Raw genomic sequence first — 20,452 nt, 5'->3', positions numbered from 1 at the left:
ATCTGGTTGGTTCTGCCCCTGGACCCACTAAGGTAATGCAAGGGGGCAGTAGAGTTGAGTGTTGTGCTACTGTCCTGTATGGAGCAAACACAAAATGGCAGCAAAACAGCAGCTGTTGACATTTGCATCTGGAAGATCCTTGGCAAAACTGGCATCAGAGGTAGTTTTGACTGCCCTGGATATGGGTCACCAGTTTTTTTTTGCCAGATTTTCCCAGTCACAGCAAATAAACTTTGTGGTTGCCACGATATTGGTTGCCAACATCCCACTTAAACCCTATCTCAATGCCTCTGACCCACATCGCATGCTGAATGGTATTAATTTACCAGCATGACTGTTTTCCCTGGGGCAGAATGTGAGTGGACAATTACATTGAAGAACTTACTAACGTATAATCACACGTCACATTTCAGCCAAAGATTTAAACACAGCATGAAGAGGTAGCAGATTGTACTTAGTCTAAGGCCAAAAGTAAATATTTTTTGCTGCAATTCTATTTGTGGAAAATTGGCAACAAATGCTGATGTCATTGTGGAGTGTCAAACTTGGGAACTTTTTTGGCCATTTTTACAGAAGACCTTGAAAACGAGATGCATTTAAAGTTTATATATTAAAGCAAAGCATATTCACACCTGGGTATTTTTTAAAAGGCATTGAGCGAAAAGGTGATTCAAATTTAAGTTAAAAGTTAAAGTTTATTTATTAGTCACAAATAGGCTTACATTAACACTGCAATGAAGTTACTGTAAAAAATCCCCTAGTCGCCACACTCCGGCACCTGTTCGAGTACACTGAGGGAGAATTTAGCCTGACCAATGCACCTAACCTGCACGGCTTTTGGACTGTGGGAGGAAACCCACACAGAGATGGGGAGAATGTGCAAACTGTGGATAGACAATGACCCAAGCTGGGAATCGAACCCAGGTCCCTGGCGCTGTGAGGCAGCAGCGCTAGCCACTGTGCCTCCCCAGTGTAAAATTTCCCCAAAGATTGCAAACATTAAGCAATTCATAACATATAAGCAATAAAACCTCACATCTTACACAGAATATGGGCATCACTGTCTAGGTCAGCATTTAATGTTCATCCCTACTTGCCCTTCAGAAGGTGGTAGTGAGCCATCTCTTTGAACAGCTGCAGTCCATGTGGCATAGGTACAGCCCGGTGCATTTAAGAAGGGAGTACAAGGATTTTGACCCAGCAAAAGTGAAGGAATGGCAATATAGTCACAAGTCAGGACATGGGTGGCTTGGAGGGGAACTTGAAGGTTGTATTACCAAACATCTGCTGTCCTTGTCTTCTACGTGGTAGAGGTCGCGGGTTTGGAAGGTGCTGTCGAAGAAGCCTTTGTGAGTTGCTGCAGTGCATCTTGTCGATAGTATTCATTGTTGCCTCTGTGCTCCAGCAGAAGGAGTGAATGTTTAAGTGGTGGATGGGATGTTAGTTAAGTGGGCTGCTTTGCCCAGGATAGTGTTGAGTTTTTGAGTGTTGTTGGAGCTGCACTCATCCAGGCAAGCATTCCATTACATTTGTAAGTGGTAGATCGGTCAAGAGGTGAGTTGCTTGCAGCATAATTCCCAGCCTCAGATCTGCTCTTGTAGCCACAGTATTTATATAGCTGGTCCAGTTCAGTTTCTGGTCAAAGGATTTACTTGAGCAATTTTCCACAATGCAAGGTTGTAGCTGTACAGGGCCAGCTGTGCAGCAACTCTGGAGCACAAGTCCTCAGTACTATTGCTGGAATATTGTCAAGGCCTTCGCAGTATGCCGCGCCTTCAGTCATTTTTTTATGTCGTCTGAGGTGAATCGAATTGGCTGAAGACTGACATCTATGATGCTGGGACCTCAGGAGGAGGCAGAGATGGATTATCCACTTGGCACTGCAGACTGGTTGCAAATGCTTTAGTCTTTTGCACTGTTGTGCTGAGCTTCCCCATCATCAGCTGAGAGGGGCGAAAGCATTAGACGATTTCCTTGTCAATGTTTGACTTGATGGGCTGTGGAATCAATGTTGAGGACTTCTGGGGTGACTCCCTCCTGACCTGTATACACACTGTGCTTCCATCTCTAATGGGTCTGTCATGCCAGTGGGATAGGACATACCCAGGAATGGTGATGATGGTGACTTGAACATTGTCTGTAAGGTATGATTCGGTGAGTATAATATATCAGACAGTTACTTGACTGATCTGTGGGACTGCTCTCCTAATTTCGGCACAAGCCCCTCAGAAGGGGAGGTGATGGTGTAATGGTATTGTCACTGGACTAGTAATCCAGAGACCCAGGGCAAGATCTGGGTTCAAATCCCACCATGGCAGATAGTGAAATTTAAATTCATTATTTTAAAAAATCTGGAATTTAAAAAAAGTTTAATGTTGGCCATGAAATTATTGTCAATTGTCGTAAAAACCCATCTAGTCCACTAATGTCCTGTAGGGAAGGAAATCTGCCATCCTTATCTGGTCTGGCCTACATGTGACTCCAGAGCCACAGCAATGGTTGACTCTGAAATGAAGGGCACTTAGGGATGGGCAATAAATGCTGGCCCAGCCAGTGATGCCCATATCCCGTAAATGAATCAAAAAGATAAGCTAGTATGAAGAACTTCGCAAGGTCGACAGGCTGGGTTTGCCATTGTGGTTCTGATGCCTAGGTCGGCGCAAGGTGATCTGTCCGGTTTCATTCCTTTTAGACTTTGTAGTGGTTTGATATATCCAATCTCTATAATCAGTAACACATAACACCCATTGTGTTGGGAGGTCCCTGGTCCTTGACGTGAGGCAGACAGTAACTCAAATAGCCCTTCCCCAATTACGAACACTGAACTAAAATATCAGAGCAGGCCATCCGTTTCTTGTAACAGAAATCTGAGAGGAAGCTTCAGGCAGGTCTGGAAAAAGAACGTGGCAAATGCTTTGTGCAATTTTGTCTAAGCATAGCAAGACAGCACTAATGCAGGTAAAGATAAAATGACCATTATTTTTGCATGATTACACAACAACAAGTTTGATTGGTAAAATTGTTCAGTAACCTCGTGCAATTTAACAATTCATATCTGAAAATTCTGGAAAATCTCAGCAGGTCTGACAGCATCTGTGGAGAGAGAATAGAGCCAACGTTTCGAGTCTGGATGACCCTTCATGATGAAGGGTCACCCAGACTCGAAACGTTTGCTCTATTCTCTCCACAGACGCTGTCAAACCTGCTGAGATTTTCCAGCATTTTCTGTTTTTGTTTCAGATTCCAGCACCCGCAGTATTTTGCTTTTAATTCGTATCTGACATTCTGTTACCAAGTGTTTTCCAAATCTGTCTTTTGAAAGATTTGAGAGAGACCTGGGGGTGCATATCTGGTTCAGAACACCAACCTGATGCTTTAGTGTGATTAGTTATTGAGTAATGTATGCCTGTTCTGGATGGGAATCACTTATGGATGAAATTCAATTATTGGACACATCAGACAAATTGAAAGGATTTGTCCTTGAGGACAATCTTAAGGATCGGTGGTTTTGTCTTTCTGCTGTGACTTCATGGCTGTGCAGTGAGTATGCAGACCCAACTATGTCTGTCAGCGGGTATTCAAGAGATGAAGAAGAAAAGTTAGCATGCTTTTACCAGTCCTCATGTTGATGTTGCACGTGGTTGAAGGATGATTGATAATGAGCTGAGTCTGTTGAATTGCTGTCCTTCACACTGACTGATGGTTAGAGTGCCTGCTGCTGTGATGTGGCTATTGACAGCAACTCAGTGCAGGCAGTTTTATCCCACTCACAGGACAGCAGTGCACTATATCAGAAGAGTTAAAAGCTCTTTACTGACTGAACAAGCCTTCTGGCTATTGGGGAAGATATGGCAGGCGTTAACCAAGTCAGAGAGTTCACCTTTAAAGTAACTAAACATCAAGTTGTCGTTCCAGTTACTTCAGATGCAACCGTAATGCAAATGGTGCAGATTATAGAGGACTGAGACCGAAATACCATACCCAAGGATCACGCCCTGTAGCAGCTCCACAATATAAAAATGATGCAGATTAAGTATCACCTTGTCAGCTTGTGACTTATAATTGTGAATAGAATAGTAGGGTAAGTGATTTCAGTAATACAATTTTCAACAGTCAGTACATGGAGATTTATTTTGCTCTCCTGTGTGGGCATTATATTAAGGCAAAGACTTTGTATCATGCACTGACATTTCAGGATTATTTTGAATGGTTTGTAACTTTTCCTTTACCCTTCTGTGTGTTTTTGAAGATATTAAATATTTCTTTCTCCCAGCTCCCCTGATCTCCCAAAAGCAAAAGGTCCATTTTTAGTCAACAGAGTGATTGGGCAAACCAATGACTCCAAGCCAACAGCATGCCACTCTAAGCTGGCCACCAGGTGGAACATACAAACCTCTCCTTTTCTTTATGGAGAGGTGCCCGATACATGCTGGTCACTTCCGTCCCTCTTATCGAACTAGGAGAGGGGCATACCAGCTGAATTGGAAATGGGCTGGATCAGGTTGTGAAACCTTTGGAACAATGAGCTGGTTGGAACTGCGTGAAACTTAGTTCTCCTCTCCCCTTCCCCCAGGAGCTGTGATCAGAGGGGAAATCACAGGGTGGCCTGTGTTTGGACAGTTGAGAGCCCTAAGTGGCCAACATATTGACTTTACCAGATAGCATTAAGGTGTTCTTGGGTGGCATGGTGGCACAGTGTTTAACACTGCTGCCTCACAGCGTCAGGGACCTGGGTTCAATTCCTAGCTTGGGTGACTGTGTGGAGTTTGCACATTCTCCTCTTGTCTGTGTGGGTTTCCCCCGTGTGCTCCAGTTTCCTACCAAAGACATGCTAGTTAGGTCCTTTGGCCATGCTAAATTCTCCCTCCGTGTACCTGAACAGATGCTGGAGTGTGGCGACCAGGGGATTTTCACAGAAACTTCAGTGCTTATGTAGATCAAAATCACCCATGATGATTACTGGACCTTTCTCATAAGCCTTCATTATTTCTTCCTGTGTACTCCTTCACTGTTAATGTAAGCCTACTTGTGACCCTAATAAATGAACCTAAACCTAAATTTCTAAGTGCCCTGCTATAATCTCCTTTATAATAGATTCCAGCAGATATTAAGCTAACTGCCTATAGTTTCCTGCTTTCTGTCCCCCTCCTATTTTGAATAGAGGAGTCACATTTGCTATTTTCGAATTTAATAGGACCTTTCCAGAAACTAGGAAATTTTGGAATCTCAGCAGCCACTTTGTTTAGGGTCCTAGGAAGAAGCCCATCAGATCCTGACTTGTCAGCTTTTAGTTTTAATAATCCATACAGTATTCTTTTCCTGGTGGTTGTAATTGCTGTAATTCCCTCCCTTTCACTTCTTGATGCACACTTATATCCTCCACAGTAAAGACAGATGCAAGTTATCTGTTCAATTAATCAGTCTTTTTCTTATTGTTCATTGTTAATTCCCCAAACTCGCTCTGTAGAGGGCCAAAGTTCACTTTACTTTTTTCCTTTTTAAACACCTATAGAAACTCTTGGTATCTGTTTTTGTGTCTCTAGCTAGATTTCTCTCCTACTCTAATTGCTTCCTAATTTTTTTAGCCATTCTTTGAGATTTTATTCTGTCCAGTTTTCTAACCCACCACTAATCTTCATGAAATTGTACGCTTTTTCATTCAATTTGATACCATCTTTAAATTATTAGTTAGCCATGGATGGCATATCCTTCTACTAAAGTCTTTCTTTCCCACTGGAATGTATCTTTGCTGTGTGCCACTGCATCTCCACCAACCTGTCCCATAACCTGACGTCCCATTTCACTTAAGTCAGCTCTGTCTTTGTGCCCTCATAATTTCCCTTATTTAAGTTCAAAACACTAGTCTTAGATCCATTCTTCTCTCCCTTGAACTGCATGTGACATTCGATAGTGTTATGATCACCTCTACCTAGGGGCACCATTATTGTGAGGTAATTAATTAATCCTGTCTCGTTATACATTCCCAGATCTAAAATATCATGCTCTCTGGTTGGCTCTCCCACATGCTGCTCAAAGAAACTGCCCTGAAAACGCTCTATGAACTTATCTTCCAGGCTACCTATGCCAATCTGATTCACCCAATCTATATGTAGATTAAAATCACCCATGATGATTACTGGACCTTTCTCGTAAGCCTTCATTATTTCGTCCTGTATACTCCTACAGTGTGGTTACTCACCAAGTCTGTCCAAATCTCAAAGCCACTTTGCATCTTCCGCGCTAGACACATTCCCAACTAGTTTTGTGTCATCCACAAACTTGGAAATATTACATTTTGTCCCCATATCCAAATCATTGATCTATATTCTGAACTGCTAGGGCCAAGTACTGATTCTTGTAGTGCCCCAATAGTCAGAGCCTATCAACATGAGAATGACCTGTTTATTCCTTCTCTCTGTTTTCTGTTAACCAATCGTTAATCTATTCCAGTATATTGCCTCCGATCCCATATTCTCTAATTTTGCTAACCAATTCAGTAACAGGCCATTGGGCTGTTGGATTTTAATAAAGGGTTTCTGAAAATCAAAGCACACTACGTCCACTGACTCCCCTCTATTAATTCTATTAGTGACATCCTCAAAAGAAGCACCCAGAAGGTTCATAAAACATGATTTTCCATTCATAAATCTATGTTGACTATGTCCAACAGGATCATTATTATCCAAGTGTCCATTCATCACACACTTTAGAATAGATTTTTGCATTTCCCTGCTACTAATGTGAGGCTAACAGGTCTGTGGTTCCCTTTTTTCTCACTCCCTCCCTTCTTAAATAATGGGGTGACATTTTCTACCTTACAATCTGCAGGAACCATTCAAGAATCTGTAGAAATTTGGAAGATGATTTCCAATGCATCCACTATCTCCGTAGCTACCTTTTTCAACACTCTGGAATGTGGAATATCAGGACTTAACCTTCAGTCCCATTAATTTCTCCAATGCAGTCTTCTAACTAATACTAATTTCCTTCAATGCCTCATTCTCCCGAGTTCCTCGGATCTCTAATTCTAGGAGATTTCTTCAGGACACCAATTTAAGATAATTGGCAAAAGAACCAACAGCAGTGTAAAGAAAAACATATTTACACAGTGAGTGATTAGGATCTGGAATGAACTGCTTAGAGTGTGGCGGAGGTAGATTTAGTTGTGACTTTCAAAAGAAAATTGGATCATTATCTGAAGAGGAAATGTTTGCAGAAGCACAGGAAAGGACAGAGGGAGAGGCACTGGGTGAATTGTTCTTGCCGAGAGCTGGCAGACGCCTCAGGCCTCCTGTGATGTGACCGTTCCATGGTTCTGATTGGGCTCAATGGCCTGTTACCAATTTGTAAAGTCTACATTTCAAATGCTGCTAATGGGAGTAAAAAACAAGTTTTTTTTCAATGAAAATGTTTGCTACTCCATGAGCGAATATTACCTTTTACAACTTTCTTTCGAATGGTACCCTACTGCAAACAATATAATTGAATTTCTAGGGCATATAATATGAGAGAACATAGCTTTGGAAGCCCTATAGCTAAATGACAAAAGCATGCAGTTTTCTGGTTCAGGGCATCTGATACAATTTCAAGACAGCACCCCTACACTGAATTGCTCGCGCTACTTTCTCTTGTGACATTTTGGTCTTGTGGTATTTTCCATTGGACACGAGTCAGAAGTGGGGCCAACAATTTTTTTTTATTATAAAAGCAAAATACTGCGGATGCTGGAATCGGAAACAAAAAAGAAAATGCTGGAAAATCTCAGCAAGCCTGACAGCATCTGTGAAGAGAGAGAATAGAGCCAACACTTCGAGTCTGGATGACCCTTCTCCAGAGCTCTAAAAAATGTATTCATTCCTGGGACATCTGCATTGCTAGCCAGCATTTATCGCTGACCCCAAATCACCTTTGAACTGATTGAAATGGCCTTGCGAGCCAGAGGGCACTTGAGAGTCAACGACATTGTTGTGACTCATAACATAAGAACTAGGAGCAGGAGTAGGCCATCTGGCCCCCTCGAGCCTGCGCCACCGTTCATTAAGGTCATGGCTAATCTTTTCATGGACTAAGCTCCACTTATCCGCCCACTCACCATAACCCTTAATTCTTTTACTGTTCAAAAATCTATCTATCTTTGCCTTAAAAACATTCAACGAGGTAGCCTCAGCTGCTTCACTGGGCAGGGAATTCCACAGATTCACAACCCTTTGGGTGAAGAATTCCTCCTCAACTCAGTCCTAAATCTGCTCCCCCTTATTTTGAGGCCATGCCCCCTAGCTCTAGTTTCAGCCGCCAGTGGAAACAACCTCCCTGCTTCTATTTTATATATTCCCTTCATAATTGTATGTTTCTACAAGATCTCCCCTCGTTCTTCTGAATTCCAATGAGTATAGTCCCAATCTACTCAGTCTCTCCTTATCAGCCAACTCTCTCAACTCCGGAATCAACCGAGTGAATCTCCTCTGCATCCCCTCCAGTGCCAGTACATCCTTTCTAAAGTAAGGCACCTTATACAGCTGCAACATAACCTCCCTGTTTTTAAACTCCATCCCTGTAGCAATAAAGTACAAAATTCCATTTGCCGCCTTAATTACCTGCTGCACCTGCAAACCAACTTTGTGATTCATGCACAAGGACACCCAGGCCCTTCTGCACAGCAGCATGCTGCAATTTTTTACCATTGAAATAATAGTCCGTTTTGCTGTATTTCCCACCAAAATGGATGACCTCACATTTTGCTGACATTGTGCTCCATCTGCCAGATTCTTGCCCACTCACTTAAAATATCTATATCCCTTTGCAGACTTTCAGTGTCCTCTGCACACGTTGCTCTACCACCCATCTTAATGTCATCTGCGAATTTTGACACACTACACTTGGTCCCGAACTCCAAATCATCTATGTAAATTGGAAACAATTGCGGTCCCAACACTGATCCCTGAGGCACACCACTAATCACTGATCGCCAACCAGAAAAACACCCATTTATCCTAACTCCTTGCTTTCTGGAATCACATGCAGGCCAGGCCCGGTAAGGACGGCAGATCTCCTTCCCTAAAGGGCATTAGTGAACCAGGTGGGTTTTTCTGACAATCAACAATGGTTTCAGTAGATGCTTAATTTTTTTTATTGAATCCAAATTCCACAATCTGCCATGGTGAGATTCGAACCCGGATCCCCAGAACATTAGCTGAGTTTCTGGATTGATAGAATTGTGATAATACCACTAAGCCATCGCCTCTCCCAAATCCAATAGGAATTCTCAGGCCCAGTAGTTGCTCTCTGAGGTAAGAGACATGTGGGTGCCAGTGGAAAGATACCGATCTTCCCTAGAATGCCCTGAATGGCTACAGTAAAAATGTGCCTGCAAAAACTGGCTATCTGTCCGGAACTGCCTTTTAATGTCAATACCAATGGGGTTTTTGCCCAAGATTCGGATCATGTGCAGACAGCAGTAACTCCCTGGTGGGCTCAGTAAACCACTTCTTTTAACAAGCTTCCCCCAGTTTAGTGAATCCAGTACGCTTTTGAGCTTACCAGTGTGCCACTAACATCCCCACCAGCATCAACATAAAAGCAGTTGTTTTCTCTGTTGCTGTGGGATGCAGAGATTTATCATAATTTTGATCTTTAAGTGAAATTATAAAACAGAGTAATTTTTCTGGAGGGAATTATCTTTGAGAAAATTTGGAATCTATCCAGGCATCTAGATGAATCATTTCTAGTACCTCGTGTGTTTAATTTTTAAGTTTATTTGTTAGTGTCACAAGTAGGCTTACATTAACACTGCAATGAAGTTACGGTGAAAATCCCCTAGGCAAGAGTCGTCATTCTGTAGTCATGATGTGGAGATGCCCGTGTTGGACTGGGGTGGGGCACAGTAAGAAGTCTCACAACACCAGGTTAAAGTCCAACAGGTTTATTTGGTAGCACAAGCTTTCGGAGTGTCGCTCCTTCTTCAGGTGAGAAGAAGGAGCAGTGCTCCGAAAGCTTGTGCTACCAAATAAACCTGTTGGACTTTAACCTGGTGTTGTGAGACTTCTTGCCATTCTGTAATCAACATACATTTTATATCTTGTTTATTTTGGGTATAATTTTAAATATGAACCAGGTAATATAGGAGAAAGAAATCCTATTGATGTGCAATATCCATGCAATCCTGTAATCAGCTGGTGAAAATATGAGGCTGCATGTTCTTACACTTGCTTAATTGCATCTCCCCCGCTCCCTCGTAAAAACGATGATTATTTCAAGTTATTGTTGTCTAGAAAAACTGCTAATTGTTTTTCTGTGCTGATATCCTGCATGTGCCTAAATGGATCAAAACAAATAAGTCCCCAGGGATATAGACAGATAGTATTTAGAACCAGACACACGTTCAAAATACTGAACAGTCGTTTTCGAACTAATCAGGAAATGATGCATACAAAGAGTGGCCAAAGTTAAAGTCCAGGTTAAGTAATGGATCAAAATTCGTGCAAGGTGCTGGTGCGGCACAGGGGCAGCATGGTGGCACAGTGGTTAGCACTGCTGCCTCTCAGCGCCAGGGACCCGGGTTCGATTCCCGGCTTGGGTCACTGTCTTTGTGGAGTTTGCACATTCTCCCTGGGTTTCCTCCGGGTGCTCCGGTCTCCCCTCGCACTCCAAAGATGTGCGGGTTAGGTGGATTGGCCTTGCTAAATTGACCCTTAGTGTCAGGGGATTAGCAGGGTAAATATGTGGGGTTGCGGGAGTAGTGCCGAGGGTGGGATTGTGGTTGGTGCAGACTCGATGGGCCGAATGGCCTCTTTCTGCACTGTATGGATTCTATGATTCTATTCTAAGAAACAAATACGACATTGGGATGTCTTTGGAATTCTCTGCACGGATGATGCAAGATGAGCCAAAAGGCCTTCCTCATCCATAATTGTGTTGTGATCTTGTGAATGCACTTCGCCCTAGGCACTGAGAGTGGAAGCAGGGCGTAACAACTGGCTGGGCCAGTCTCTGATTTTGACTAACACTGAAAATTTTTGTGTTTTTTTAAAAACTTGTCATCATGGGTTTTAAAGGTTCGAAGTTGGACATTTTCGTAAGATCAAACTTCTGATGGCTTGCCAGTAGATGGAAATGCCCTCTTCAGTGTTTAGCAGATACATAGCATGATGTGAATAAGTTATAAAGATTTGATATTTATTTCTCCTGAATTATTTGGCTATGTCGACGATCACTTCCAAGTCGGATCCTGTTTTCACCTCACGAGCATATGTTTCAGCATGGGTCAGTCGGAGTGCAAGCTCTCGCAAATTTTCCCTTTCTTAACCTGAAACATCAGTTGTACAAACACCAGAGTTGAGATCAGTGATTTCCGCACCAAACTGATTTCACACTTGACCCTTTGAGATGTTCTGCTATTTGCTGAGCAAGCTCGGTACACTGTCGAGAGAGCTGTTCTCCGCAGTCTTCATGAAAAAAGAGAACTTCTTTGTGGAAATTGTTTCCTGCATTAGAACAGTTGTACTTCAGTGAGTTCTCAACGAGAGGCTTCATTAAACTGATCAGAAATGGCAGTCTACAGTCAGATTGCATTACCAAAACCCAAACATCTCCAGACACAGTTGCATGCACAATCCTGTGTGACTGCAAGTTAACCACGATCCACCCACACTCGTGCATTAACAGCTGTTTGTTCGACTAGTCAGTCTCTGACACATGCATTGGGCACAGTCCTTAAACCATGCAGGTCTCTTAATGGAACCCTTACCCATCGACATCAACCGTTTGTCTGGGTGATGTTCCTTGTCTGGAAATTGTCTTTCCAGTGGCCCTTGTTACCCTCTTGTTGTTCCATTGCAGATGTTGGGGATTCGTGTTCCTCTGGGATTGATGGTAGTTCTGTACTCAGTGCAACTGGTGAGATCCCTTCTCCCTGACCAGCTGATTGCGGTGAAGGAGCAACTTCACTAGTTGATTGGATAGATCAGCACCTGTATATCTGGTTGAGATTTTTCAACTCCCATTTTGAGTTGCCACCTGTGGAATGTAGGTCATTCTTTCTTCCTGGTTCCTCATGTATCGACTCTGAAATTTATTCATTCATATCTTAGAATCTTAGAAACCCTACAGCACAGAAAGAGGCCATTTGGCCCATCGAGTCTGCACCGACCACAATCCCACCCAGGCCCTACCCCCATATCCCTACATATTTACCCGCTCATCCCTCTAACCTACGCATCCCAGGACACTAAGGGCAATTTTTTAGCATGGCCAATCAACCTAACCCGCACATCTTTGGACTGTGGGAGGAAACCGGAGCACCCGGAGGAAACCCACGCAGACATGAGGAGAATGTGCAAACTCCACACAGACAGTGACCCAGGCCGGGAATCGAACCCAGGTCCCTGGAGCTGTGAAGCAGCAGTGCTTACCACTGTACTACCGTGCCGCCCCATCTCTCGCACAACTTGATCCACTGAAGACTTCAGTTTATCGGAGTTTATTGAAAATATATTATACTCAGCTGAAACCTTCAGGTCTTCCAGTTCAGCTCTGATGTGTACATTTTCATGTCGGATTGCTTCATTTACCACCACCTCGTGCACTGATGTGGTCGGCAACCATCTTGTGATTTACTTGCATATTGTCTCCCTCGTCTGGGATCTTTTGTTTCCCTTTTTCTCTTGACACATTTAGGCTCATCAGTCCAAGCCTCAGATTTGCTTCAGCTGAGATGAGTGGCCGTTGCATCCCATCTATGATCTGGAACTCCAGATCTTCCTTCCAGCTGTTGCATTGGGTTGCCAGACTAATTTGTCCTCTTGATATGAGTATCATGCCATCATATAACCTCAGTCTTAAACCAATGAGGGCCTCATTTTTAGATTGCCATGTTGAGCCACTTCACATAGACCTTTGACAGTCTTGCATAGTGCACCAATGCTTATTTGGCTTTTCTTGTTCACTTGATACACTCCTGCAGTCATCATGGTAACAGTCACAAACCATTTGTCACCTAGCGACTTGGTTGAATCAACCTGGTGTATATTATACAGGCTTGTCTGCTATCTCTCCAGTGGTCATCTGAAGAGGGTTGTTTTGCTTTATTCTCACCACATACTTGTGTGCGAAATGATTCTGCTCTTGCCGTTAAAACACTATGTTCCCTATGCTGAACAATTTTTCTTCTCCATTGTATGCTGTTCCCCAGAGAACTGGCATCCACCCCTTCATCTGAAATTGCTCAGCTCTATTAGCCTGGCCTGGCTCTCAGCATAATATATCTTCTGGTCTGTCTTGCCTTACACAAGCTCTGGCTGCCTGATGTTTCACCAAAGTTTGCAATCTGACGCTCGTCTTTTGCTTTCTTCAGCATCAGTTTGCCATCTTTCAATAGACTTGCTTTCACTGAAGCGTTTTGCACACCTAAGATTAATCGATGTTTAATCAGATCATCTTTTATCTGTCCAAATCCACATGCTACTGCAAGCTGTGTTATTGCAATCAAGTACTGTTCAATGATTTTCATGCACCCTGTGCTCTAGTGTTGAAGATATGAAGTCTAGTGTTATATGATATCTAGTGTTGAAGATATGAAGACTTTAACCTGGTGTTGTCAAACTTCTTACTCTAGTGTTGAATACATAGCGTTGATGTGTAACATTGCCTCAACCCCGGGATATTGGGTTCATGTCACACTATTTGTAACGCCCACAGTTGCGTGGACCTGCAGAGTTTCACTGGCTGTCTTGTCTGGAGACAATACACATCTTTTTAGCCTGTCTTGATGCTCTCTCCACTCCCATTGTTTTGTTTCTTAAAGACTTGATTAGTTGTAAGTATTCCCATTCCAACCATTATTCATGTAAATTGAGTCTGTGTCTTTATAAACTCTGTTTGTGAACAGAATTCCCACTCACCTGAAGAAGGGGCTTAGAGCTTCGAAAGCTTGTGTGGCTTTTGCTACCAAATAAACCTGTTGGACTTTAACCTGGTGTTGTCAAACTTCTTACTGTGTAACATTCAGTCAGGGTTTAAAGAGTTCCTTCAAGGCTTTCAAAATTGCTGTCATCTTTTATAATCATTAGTGAGTTAGATTTAGGATAATATTTTGCAGCAGTCCTCCTCACTCCAGCAGTGTTAGAAGTGTGGCTACTTTTATAAGCTCTGGTTAGTTAATTAAGTCTGTTGCGTTTTGTCATTGTAAATGAAAAAGCTGTCAATTCTGCCATATAAATTTGATCTTTCATTCGATATGAAAAGCAGGATATTTGCATTTGGAAATGCAATCGTACTAAGTGTATTACCTGGCTTGTCAAAGTCCGATGACTCTGCCGTGAGGCAAGCTGACTGTAGATTGCCATTTCAGATCAGTTCAATAAAATCTCGCACTGGGAATACGCTGAAGAAGTACAGCTGTCCATAGCCAAGAAACAGTTCATTTCGACTGGAGTTGGGATTGGGAAGTTTCCAAAGTTTGCCATGTTCACTCACACTGCATTTGCTAGCAGCCTTCGATATGTGTTTGCTTTTCCCTTATCTTTCTACTGCTTTTCCCTTATCTTTCTACTGCTTTTCCTGAACACTTTTAGTACCTTTTCTCAGATTTAAACATTTTAGTGTACCTTTCTGAGCTGTGTCTTCTCCGCACCATTTTCAGGGTTCAGGAATCTATTTTTTCTTCACGCCCGGACACCATGTTTCATGTGTAGATATAGCTGTACTGCCTCAGTGTGTTCTCAGCAAGAGGCTTTATTGAACAGATCAGAAATGGCAGCATACAGTCAGCTTGCCTCATGGCGGAGTTGCATGGCTATGGTAGTACACTTGGTGAGATTGCATTTCCAAAACTCAAACAGAAATGAGATCTTCACTTGTGGCATTAAGAAAATTGCAGTAATTCATTCTCCCAAGTTTAAAAGCATGTCCTCTCTATGAACTCAGTGCAAGTCTGTCATTGCCCACTCTCTGTGTGTTCAGTGTAAAGACCTGGAGCAAAGGGGTGCAAGTTTTTGATCTTCATAGAATCAAAGAACCCAACTGTGCAGAAGGAGGCCATTCGGCCCATCGAGTCTGCACCAACCACAATCCCACCCAGGCCCCATTCCTGTAATCATCCAATTCTTATTGTTCCACAGTCCTACTGCTGGACTTGAGTTATATTTAATCTGAATTTATATTATGCTAAGGCCAGTGTTAAGTGGCAGCAGCTCCAAGCAAACAGATCTCACATAAAGGCTGGGAAGACCTGATCAGGAATCACAAGCATGAATCTTAACGCCATACTTACAGAATTAAGCTTTCCAAATCTGACTTGTCCAGGCCTAATAGCCTGGACAAGTAATAACCTAAGGAAAGTCGCAGTTAAAGGTTTCAGTGCTTTTTGTCAACTAATTGTTAACGAGGATTTATGAGGATGTTGCCAGGACGAATGGGCCTGAGTTACAGGGAGAGGTTAGCCAGGCTAGGATTTTATTCCTTGGAACGTAGGAGATTGAGGGGTGACCTTATTGAGGTGTATAAAATTGAGAGGCAGAGATAGAATGAATGCACACAGGCTTTTTCCCAGGGAAGGGGAATTGAAAACTAGAGGACGTAGGTTTAAGGTGAGAGGTGAAAGATTTAAAAGGGACCTGAGGGATAACTTCTTCACACACAGGGTGGTGGATATATGGAATGAGCTGCCAGAGAAAATGGTTGAGGCAGGTACAATAGGAATGTTTAAAAAGGATTTGATAAGTACATGGATGGGAAGGGATTAGAGGGATAGGGGCCAAACATGGGCAATTGGGACTAGCTGGGAGGGCACCATGGTTGGCATGGATCAGTTGGGCCGAAAGGCCTATTTCCATGCTGCTCGGTGATGCTGTCTTAAATTAACTTTGTCTGCATCAGTTTTGTGAAATAGTAATGCCTATTAGATTTTTTTAAAATGACACTCGCCTCGTCTTTTTAAAAATACATCCTGTGATCATGAACTTTACTGAACAAATGTCTTTATTTTTAAATCACAGTAATGATCTTTGTTAAATGTCTTGTTTGTTTGTTTTAAAAGTAGCACAGTGAACTTTGCTGAACACTCCCTTTGTGTCTCCAGAAAAATGTCCCACAATGATGAACTTTGCTGCATGCTTTCTTGCTCTTTTTGTAAAAGTGGCACTTGCATCATTCGGTAGTGCCCTTGTCTCAGAGTTGAACAAATGTGGGTTAAATCCCAACCCAGGGCTTTAACATATGACCTTACCCGGCATTTTCATGCATTACAGAGAAAATTCTACCGTGTCAATGGTCTTTCAGATGGCATGTGACACTATTAGAAGAGCAGACCAGTTCCGTGGATTTCTTGATCAACATTTCTCCCTTGACTAACATCACCATCGGCCTTCTGGTCACTGTGCAATCTTGCTGTGCACAAAATAACTCCTGTCTTTCCTGACAAAGCAGCTTTCTATGGGAAATGCTTTGGGGGGTGTAATAAGGTACCTTGCAAATGCAATTTCTTATTTTTTTTAAATGAGCAAAAGCACCCGTGAGCTGATAGCACTAAAAGTTATGAAAGAGGGAATTGTTTGGTCATTATTAATGCAACCCATTATTACATGTTGAACTTGCCACAATTGGTAATGGCACAGATTCATCCATTAAAATACAGCCAGTATTTCCAGTAAAATTGTAAACACTTAAAATTTTTGAAACACATTTTAGAATTCTGCTCGAAACTCTTACATGAGGACACGTGCATGGTAAAATTCATGCAACGCAATTTATCCCCTGCCATAAGATTACATAAGATTAGGGCGGCATGGTGGCACAGTGGTTAGCATTGCTGCCACACAGCGCTAGGTACCCAGGTTCGATTCCCAACTTGGGTCACTGCCTGTGCGGAGTCTGCACATTCTCCCCATGTCTGCATGGGTTTTCTCTGGGTGCTCCGGTTTCCTCCCACAGTCCAAAAGACGTGCTGGTTAGGTGCATTGGCCATGCTAAATTCTCCTTCAGTGTACCCAAACAGGCGCCGGAATGTGGCGACGAGGGGATTTTCACAGTAATTTAATTGCAGTGTTAATGTAAGCCTACTTTTGACTAATAAATAAACTTTAACTTTACACAGTAAAGAGGGAGATGGATCATTTCTATCAAATTCCTTTGTAACCACTGAGAACTGTACACTCTATCGACAGGAACTTGAACAATGGTCTAAGTTTTGCCTCCTGGGGTGTTGAGACCAATTGTAGGGTTCCTGCTGTTACCTCAAAGGAGATCAACTAACTCAACACAGACTTGGGACCCGGTTTGTGTGGCTCTGTACAGCAAGTGTTTTTAATCAAGTGACCTCCTCTAATTTCAGTATACAGTAGATTCTCACAAGAGACTGCACGAGAAGCTCCTGGTTAGTTGCTTGCCCTCTTTTTGAATACTTTCTCTGCCTCTCTATCCAACATCAAACTTGCTGGAGGGTGCACTATAACCACAATATAGTCTTCACATTTGGAATGTAACCTAATCATTTTGTAGGAGAATTCAACATGTAATAATTGCCATCTAAACTATTGAACTCTGAAAGTAACAACGTAGAACAGCTGTTGGAACAGTGATCTGAAAAACCTCTCATTGTTGAACTATTAGCTGTCGTCTTTGGAGTGGCTCTGTCTGCTTATAAGAGGTGAACTTTTCACCTGTTAATAATTTTTTTAGCCCAAAATTAAGACTGCCTCTTTATGTATTGGTCCTCAAACTGATGGGTGGTGGGGGGTTGGTGATGAGATAGTGAGGGCAGTGGGGAAGTAGTCATTTATACGAGGTCTAGGCAGTGCATGCTGGGCTCAGCACCAACAAAATCATTACCACGGTTTTTATTGGCTGACAATTCACACTCCAATCAGACTTTAGGCGGGCTGCACAGTTCTGATAAAGAGTGAATTCATAGACATTGTGCTAATGTCAAGTTACGTCAGGTCAACATTGCATATCTAGAACGATCAGGGCCTTTGTTCTGTTGTTTCCTTCCTCTCCTGTAGAGGCTGCACAGTTGCACCAGGTTTGGCCTACTTCAGTAGTGTATCGAAATAGGCAGTAACTCTACTGAGAGCCTGGACAATGAGCGCCTGTGGACGGACATTCAACTGTGGCAGACCACAAGGCCTAATTTAAGGTTGTCCATGCCGGCCGCCTGCAAATATTTTAAGTTTATTTATTAGTGTCACAAGTAGGTTTACATTAACACTGCAATGGAGTTACTGCGAAAATCCCCTTGTTGCTTTTTTTGGGTACACTGGGGGAGAATTTTGCATGGCCAATGCGCATAACCAGCAAGTCTTTCGTACTTGTGAGAGGAAACCGGAGCACCCGGAGGAAACCCACGCAGACACAGGGAGAACATGTGGACTCCGCATAGACAGTGACTCAAGCCGGGAATCGAACCCAGTCCCTGGCGCTGTGAGGCAGCAGTGCTAACCGCTGTGCCACCGTGCTGCCCTCTCCGACAGCGATCATTGAATACCAATCTGAAGTTTGCTGATTTATCTTTCTGCTCAGCCTAGGGGTGCTGAAGTGGGCCCATTATTAGAGCCTTAAAGCTGTAGCACCAGCAGAAATCTTTTTTTTTTAAAAGGCTGCCTTTATACTCGAGATCTGTGTGAATGGCACCGGTTCTGGGCTCATAAGTCTTGTCTGGTTGACTCCAACCCAAAGAAAAACTTGCTGGAATTAATAAAATATAAAATAAAAGCAGCTGAAATCAGCACACATCAGGGTTTGAGTCTGAGAGTTCCCATGTGTGGTTGCATTTTGAGAAATGTATTTACTCAACTGAATTCCATTCTCATGGATTTCTTTGGAAGAAGCTACCATATTTATTTTTAAACTGATTGCGATGAAGGAGATTGCTTCGGGTGGGACAACTTGTGCAGTCTATTGAGGAGTGTGAAACCGGTTTTAATCTTTGTGGGTCCACAGAAGAGCAAATCAGCTATTTACCTTAAACCTGCTGAAGGGAAGAGAATTTCTGTTGTAAATAGCAGCAATCAAAGTCTAGTGGCTGCTATGTTTAAGCATGTGCACAATCATAACATTCAGCTTTTACTTGGCTATTTGTGGATTGAGGTATGGAGGAGTACAGAACCACCCTCTCTCCAAGAAGATTGTTTGTGCCCTGTGTAATTTCCTTAGCATGTCTCCTGTGCTTAGTAGTAAATATGTTCTTCTGACCATCCCAAATCAGAAATTCATCACTTCGGGAAATATATGGAACCTTGTTCCGCTATCCCTTAGCACATTGCAATTTGGTTCATGCGAGATGCTGGTAACTTCAATGACCCTTCTTTTGCTTTGAAATAAAACGATGAAGAAAGCCTTGGGAATTAAATGTTGTTGGAACTGGGTTCTTAATCTGGGAAATAAATCCCAGGAAGACTTTGATGCCCAATTCAGAATCAAGTGGCTGAAATTTCCCAGCCCCGTTCTGGTGGGCTTGGAGGCTGGAGGCCAGGAGAACGAAGGGATGCTATTTGGGGCCGCTCCCCACCACATTCCTGCCACCAGGGATATTTCCCAGAGCGGGAAAGGAATCGTCGACCCGCTGAAAAGAGTCGGCAGCCATTTAACTACTTAAGGACGATTTTACAGCACTGCTGGCATTTGGTGGCAGCCGAGCAGCATCTTGCCACATCTGGAGGCTATCAAATGCTGCGGCAGGCTGGAGAGCTAATTGAAATTGAAGGCAGGGCCATCGGCACAAAGGCCACACCTGTGGCTGTGAATGTGGTCAGCTTTGGGGTCTCCCCTCCAATCTAATGAACCTATTTTCTGGCTCAGCCACTCTGGAATCTTGATTTAAATTTTCACCTACGATAGTAACACCATGTTGAGGCCCATTTACAGACTGTGAGGTTGGCCTACTAGGAGGCTACGTCTTGGCAAGTGGATATTTGGGGCTCCCATTTTGTCCTGGTGTTGGGGTCCTGAAGCCTGTTAGAAAATCTGCCCATGGAATCAACAGAGCAAAAACATTAAGACTAATGATAATCTGCTCCTGAATGTGATTTTGTCTTGTACATGTTGTGCTATAGTCTAACCGGCTGAGTAACACAATATCAATTGAGGATCAGACTTTGTATTTCTTTTTTTTTTCTGTGAGTGAACCAGTTTAGCTTTGAGTCTCTAATTGCTAAACTGGTGAACGTGATCATGAGCTGAACTGTAGAGACCAGTGAAAATCTCAGGTTTATATTTGTACCATTATGTACTCCCAACAGGACCATGTAAGTGGAAACTTTACCTTGTGTTGCAGATCCACGTAACTGGAATTGTCTATGAAAATTCTTTATTTACTGAGAAAATTTCAGTGCACTAATTGTCTCCGATCTCTCATGGCATTGAACGGGATAAAGAGGCATTCATGGCGAGAGTCATCTGTTAAATTTGGTGTGCATTTGGATTTTGGGTTCAGTACTGAGTGTTGATGAGCTGCGCTGCCTAA

The 20,452-nt window shown here is 42.8% G+C and overlaps 1 protein-coding gene across 6 annotated transcripts in view; it reads left to right on the top strand.

Annotated features, from left to right (window-relative positions):
* The window catches only part of vps13d (vacuolar protein sorting 13 homolog D), a 270,660-nt gene that overhangs the window by 201,267 nt on the left and 48,941 nt on the right, over nt 1-20,452 (top strand). The window lies entirely within an intron of this gene.

The sequence above is a fragment of the Mustelus asterias genome, chromosome 22 (assembly GCF_964213995.1).
Source record: "Mustelus asterias chromosome 22, sMusAst1.hap1.1, whole genome shotgun sequence".
NCBI classification, from domain to species: domain Eukaryota; kingdom Metazoa; phylum Chordata; class Chondrichthyes; order Carcharhiniformes; family Triakidae; genus Mustelus; species Mustelus asterias.
Note: the sequence above shows the minus strand (reverse complement) of the source record. Positions and strands in the feature narration are given on the sequence as shown.